The sequence below is a fragment of the Hemitrygon akajei genome, chromosome 15, assembly GCF_048418815.1.
Source record: "Hemitrygon akajei chromosome 15, sHemAka1.3, whole genome shotgun sequence".
NCBI lineage: Eukaryota > Metazoa > Chordata > Chondrichthyes > Myliobatiformes > Dasyatidae > Hemitrygon > Hemitrygon akajei.
Window position 1 is genome coordinate 75922822 of NC_133138.1, and position 7050 is coordinate 75929871.

Here is a 7050-nt window from a genome sequence, read left to right on the forward strand (position 1 = left end):
CAATTCACTCATGACTTTACTACTGACATTATTTGTTATACAATGTGACACACTCTTTCCTCTGAGCTATCCCCAGACCCTAGCCAGGCATGTCAGAGTGATTGAAGTGAAACATGGGAACTACTAGAAATCTGGAAAAAAAAACACTGACATTATAAACACAAGAAATTCTGCAGATGCTGGAAATCCAAAGCGACACACACAAACTGCTGGAGGAGCTCAGCAAGCTAGGCTGCATTAATGAAAATGAATAAACAGTCGACGTTTCAGGGCGAGAACCTTCTTCAGGACTGGAATGGAAGGGTTAAGATGCCAGAATAAAAAGATGTGGGGAGGGGAACAAGAAGGCTAGAAGGTGAAAAGTGAAGCAGGTGGGTAGGAAAGATAAAGGGCTGGATTGGAAGGAATCTGATAGGAGAGGAGAGTGGACCATAGGAGAAAGGGAAGGAGGAGAGGACCCAGGAGGAGATGACAGGCAGGTGAGCAGAGGTAAGACGGCAGAGTGGGGAATAGAAGAAGAGGGGAGGAATAGGGGAATATGCTGAGATTACCCAGAATGTTCACAATCTGAGGGGAGTATTGATAGGTTACTGCTGCAGGTAATCTCTTCATTAAATCATCTCTCGCTTGATAACAGGTTTTTATCTGGAACAAGGTTCTTTCTCCTTGTATTTTTCGATGAATTTAATGTGTATGTGTCGCCACGTTTCCAAATGCAGAAAATATTCTTCGATAATAGCGTTCTGCGGTAAAACCTTTCTTATGAACTTCCTAGTTTAATTGTTGTTTTTGTACCTTATTTAATTGACATATGTGTGTACGTTGTAGGAAGTGGCTTCAGTGGTGCTTTGCTAAAAATTCAGTTGTGCTCTTCGCCCAGTCTCTACGTACAAAATGCAGGGTGGAATTGAAAGGCACAGGAAAAATGTGCTCTGAGATCCCACTGCTGTTCATTACGTGTCACTGGCGGTGCTGGAAGTCACTCCAAAGGTTTTGGACATTTGGCAAAATGATAGAAGAATACTGAGAACACCCAGCCCATGTTTTTTTTAAACTCTGAGGCAGCATGGGTGAATGACCTAGAGAGGAATTCCACCCACAATTTCCCAAGAGGCTCTCCCGACTAAAAGCTAAGCAACAACCAGAGGTCGGCATCAAGAGTTATGACCCAATGATACAGATGCAGTGACACAAGATGCTTAGTGACTTTACTTGAAGTCCTCACATCTAAAAACCTGATAAACTCGTGCAATGTAGCATGTCACCTACTGAACCGCGGTCTCACAGTTCCAAGTTCAAATTCATTATCAAAGTGCTATACGCTACCATATCCTACCATGAGATGTGTTTTCTTACAGGCATTTAGAGGGAAAAGAAGGAAATATAATATAACTTAATGGGAAAAAGACAAACAGTGCGAATAAAAAATGTAAACCTGAGAACAAGTTGTGAAGAGTCCTTGAAAGTGAGTCTGCAGGCCATAGAATCAACTGGGAGTAGAGGCAATTGAATTATACACGATGGTTCAGGTAATAACTGTTCCTGACCATGGTAATATGGGATCTAAGGCTTCCGTACTTTCTGCCTACTGGTGTAGCGAGAAGAGAACATGGCCTGGATGGTGACATGCATGCTGCTTTCCCGTGGCAGTGCTCCATGTAAATGTACTCAGTGATGTGGTGCGCTTTGCCTGTGATGGACCGGGCTGTATCCACCACTTTGTGCTGCCTTTCCATTCCTGGGCCTTGGTGCTTCCATACCAGGCCGTGATGTAACCATTGAGGATACTCTCCACTGTGCATCTATATAAGTTTGTCAAAGTTTATGGTTGCATGCTGAATCGATCCAAGCTTCCAAGAAATTCATCCTGAGTCCTATGTGGGTACAGATTTCTATTACACCCAGGACTCTATAACTGACTGACACACTTTACAAATACCGATCATGTGGGCATATGTCGTAGGTATGGCACCAGAACTCATTGACATTCTGTCTCCTGCAGACCATCAGTGACAGACTGGAGTGCCCAAACCCATTGCTACCATCTCATCAGCTGGAATCCCATCCTTCCCAGCTTGAAATTGTGACCTTAAAGCCCAGCCGTCTTGCAGCATCCAGTGGCTGGTATTTCTTCATCCACTGTTGATGAAAGAATGGTGAGGTACATCCTGCTCTGGAGGATAAATGGTTTGATGGAAAACCACTCCTTGCACCTGCTGCACACATCCTTCCAGGAGCAGTGACTGCAGGACCAGGAGATGTTGCAAAAAATAATTTCGTCTCACAGCCATGCATTTTCTAGGTGGCCCTTGCTGTGCTGGTGACAGTGGGAGGGTACATTTAATTTCGTGGGTGGGATCAAGCCAAATGGACGGCTTTGCCTGGAAAATTCTTGTGTGGTTTTGGACCTGCTCTGCTAGTAAAGTGCAGGGCACTGCATCTCATTTCTGACTTGTGGTTTGCATATCCATCTTTCCATTATAAGTGGGGATATTCACTTGGGATCGCACGGTGTTTGATTAATCAGAAAATGAAGACAATATTCAGGCATGGAATGATACGTGGCAAATAAAAATGATAACTTATAAAAATCTAGTCAACTATTCTGAACATTAAAAGGAATTCTGTCACCAAGTGGCTTCCCACCCTCATTGTAGCAATGTCATTGAATCCCCACAGAAAAGGATCTTGGTGATTGTAGGGATGACTTGCAGCAGACTGAAAAGCTTGAGCATGTAGATATTAAGGAAGAGGATGTGCTGGAGCTTTTGGAAAGAAAGCATCAAGTTGGATAAGTCACCGGGACCAGATGAGATGTACCCCAGGCTACTGTGGGAAGTGAGGGAGGAGATTGCTGAGACTCTGGTGATGATCTTTGCATCATCAATGAGGATGGGAGAGGTTCCGGAGGATTGGAGGGTTGCGGATTTTGTTCCCTTATTCAAGAAAGGGAGCAGAGATAGCCCAGGAAATTATAGACCAGTGAGTCTTACTTCAGTGGTTGATAAGTTGATGGAGAAGATCATGAGATTTATGAACATTTGGAGAGGCATAATATGATTAGGAATAGTCAGCATGGCTTTGTCAAAGGCAGGTTGTGCCTTATGAGCCTGATTGAATTTTTTTAGGATGTGAATAAACACATTGATGAAGGTAGAGCCGTAGATGTAGTGTATATGGATTTCAGCAAGGCATTTGATAAGGAACCCCATGCAAGGCTTATTGAGAAAGTAAGGAGGCATGGGATCCAAGGGGACATTGCTTTGTGGATCCAGAACTGGCTTGCCCACAGAAGGCAAAGAGTGGTTGTAAACGGGTCACATTCTGCATGGAGGTCAGTGACCAGTGGTGTGTCTCAGAGATCTGTTCTGAAACCCTTACTCTTTGTGATTTTTATAAGTAACCTTGTTGAGGAAGTGGAGGGATGGGTTAGTAAATTTGCTGATGACACAAAGGTTGGGGTGTTGTGGATAGTGTGGAGGGCTGTCAGAGGTTACAACGGGACATTGATAGGATGCAAAACTGGGTTGAGAGGTGGCAAATGGAGTTCAACCCAGATAAGTGTGAGATGGTTCAGTTTGGTAGGTCAAATATGATGGCAGAATATAGTATTAATGGTAAGTCTCTTGGCAGTGTGGAGGATCAGAGGGACCTTGGGGTCCGAGTCCATAGGACACTCAAAGCTGCTGTGCAGGTTGACTCTGTGGTTAAGAAGGCATACAGTGCACTGGCCTTCATCAGTCGTGGGACTGACCTTAGGAGCAGAGAGGTAATGTTGCAGCTATATAGGACCCTGATCAGACCCCACTTGGAGTACTGTGCTCAATTCTGGTCGCCTCACTACAGGAAGGACATGGAAACCATAGAAAGGGTACAGAGGAAATTTACAAGGATGTTGCCTGGATGGGGGAGCATGCCTTATGAGAATAGGTTGAGTGAACTCGGCTTTTTCTCCTTGCAGCGACAGATCTGATAGAGGTGTACAAGATGATGAGAAGCATTGATCGTGTGGATAGTTAGAAGCTTTTTCCCAGGGCTGAAATGGCTAGCATGAGAGAGCACAGTTTTAAGGTGCTTGGAAGTAGGTACAGAGGAGATGTTAGGGGTAAGTTTTTTATTCAGAGAGTGGTGAGTGTGTGGAATGGGCTGCCGGCAATGGTGGAGGTGGAAATGATAGGGTCTTTTAAGAGACTCCTGGATGGCTACATGGAGCTTAGGAAAATAGAGGGTATGAGTAAGCCTAGGTAGTTCTAAGGTAAGGACATGTTCGGCACAGCTTTGTCGGCCAAAAGGCCTGTATTGTGCTGTAGGTTTTCTATGTTTCTCTGTTTTTATGAATAAGATATATAACGGAACCATCACATGAATAACTGTGATTAAAAGACAGAGATTTGACATCTTATGTCAATGATTCATTTCCTAACTAAAGAAAGTCTTGGCATAAAGCCCAGGTCAGACGTTCGATGAAATTCTCTCCATTTGCTCCAGTAACTTCCATCAGCCCATCCACTGCATCATACACTCATTCCCTCCATCGCACAGCAGCCACAGCGCATCTTCTCTATGATATATGCTCCAGTTATTTATTAAAGATTCCTTGCCAGCACTCTCAGTCCTGTAGTAGCAAGCACGGGAACCTTCAACTTCACTCCAGTCATGGACCATCCCGACTTGGAAGCGTATAGCGATTTCTTTCGCACTGTTGCTGCACTGAAATCTTGGGGTCTTCTACCCAGCAGTGGGAGTATCACACCACAAATGGTTCAAGAATATGGCTCCCCACCAACTTTTCAAAGGCAGTTAATGATTGACGACAAATTAGTGGACAGCATTGCCTTTTATGCAAGGCAGCTCTTCCCGTTCCATTTTCAGATGCAGGACCATTTCCAAAGGGCATCCCAGCACTCTGAAATTCAAAGGATGACGTACTTCATCGGAGCCCATAAAAATGGTGCAGTGCGACCTGAAAATGAGATCTGCTGTTAGGTACGTGTGATCTAACGCAAGCTGTTTCCCTGTTAGGAAATGCATGAATGAACATAGCAACCACATCATCTGCTGTCAGAGATTTCAGCGTGTAGCAGCGAGTGGAAGATTTCAGTGTGTTCTCATGTGGAGCGTAGTTGTGGACCATTAGGGGAATGTGCAATGACAATAGGAGCTGCTTGAGAAATGTACTTAAGTGGAGAGGGTAATGACAGCTGGTAGCAGTCTTGATGAATAAGTCCCAGGTGATAAACAAAGAGGCAGGTCATTTCCACACAGTGGAAATTCCTCACAATTCAGTATCAAGATATATTTATAACCTTTAAAAAGCGTACCAGCTTTTTAACTGGTTGGGAGAGAGTGAAGCTAACTGGAAAATTCTATACACTTTTCTTCTGATAACTTAAAACAAAGCAGAAAGTTGGTAGAGTACCTGTGGGTGATTAGTATACCACTGCCCTCTTGCCCTCCCTCTGAACTCCATCCTACAGCTGAACGTCAAAGTTTCCTTTCTGCCCTTCCTGCCACGAGAATCTTCCCTGGCGGACTGTCAGCGAATACAGTAAGTGCAATCCAAATCCAAACCCTTCACCAGCACGGAGTGATTCCTATTATTTCAGTGGTTAGACCTTGATATGGAATTCCCCATCTGCTGAGAGAAGCAATGGGAAGAGAAAAATCTTACTTCAGCACCATTTCTCAGAACAAGACGGAAAAATTAAAGCTGTAATTGACAGGACTGTGTTCATGAATCAGTTTTATCACTGCTTGGGGGGGGGTCACTTCTGCATGACATGCAAGTTTTTTCTCACGATATGAAGCTGTTAATGGAAAACAGTTCGGTGATACAATGGCAGTCTGCTCATAGTTACAGAAATTATTGCTGTTAACCATTCAAAGCCATTCTTATTTCAGTCAGTGCTAAATATTACACTGGCCTGAAGGAATCATAAATGTAATCAAGATCAAAACTCTGAGGTTAATCTTTTGCTATGGATATACTAGTTTGGAAGGCAATTGGTTCAAGCATTCCTTTGTTGACTGTCTTTATAGTATATTACTGAGCTCTGATTATTATTGCACACATGGAAATCACGTTTTCTGACTGTTCACAGAGTCATTAATGTGGCATGCTGACTTTGTTAGACTGGTGAAGCTGATTAACATGAATGTCAAATCATTTCAAAAAGATCAGAGATGATGTTTTATTACAATATAAGTTTCTTCCAGAAGATATAAAAATCACAGAGCTCATGAGGTCTTTTTCTTGGCATTCTCTCGGCATCAGGAATAACCTGCTTCCACCTGGATGGTGTGGGATCTGAGGTTCCTGTCAGGCCACACACAGAAGACTGGAGGTATCTGAAAGGATTTGCGAGTGGTTAGTTGGCTCCTTCCACCACTTACACAGGCCTTTGCCTGCTCTTGATACATCAACTTGAGGTCCTTAGTACCACAACAACTTCTCCTTTTTCACCTTGAATGTTGATGGGGGCCGGTGGGCATATGTATTGAGCAGATCCTTGAATCTTTTCCTCTGTCCACCTGCGGATCTCCTCCCATAACAGAACTTAAATATATGTGTCTATCTCAGGAATCTGGTGGAAGTGCAAATGGCATGAGTCAGTTGGGTGTAGTTAGGGCCTCTTTTATGGGGATGTTGACCCGGGGAAGGAAGTTGACACTTGTCTAACACTTGTGTTTTGGAGGATTTGTGGAGGCAGTGTTTCTGGTATCTCTCTAATGTCTTGTGGTTCTCACTGTAGATAGTCCAAATCGCAGAAGCACTCAAGAAGGCTGGAAGCTGTAAGATAGACTATGAACTTTATGTTGTCTGTGGGAATTTGCTCTGAAGTCTGAAGCCTAGGCGTTAGTATCTTGAAATTCAATATGCATGTTTGTTGGCACTTTTAGTAAAATCATGGTATTACTTGAGATTTCTGTAAAAACCATTTTCCCCTTTTTTCTACATTTCTGTATGACTTTTATAGATCCCTTTATTCTATCAGCACAAGAGCAGTTGCTAAAGATTCAAATGAATTCATATGCAGGAAGTAGGATCCA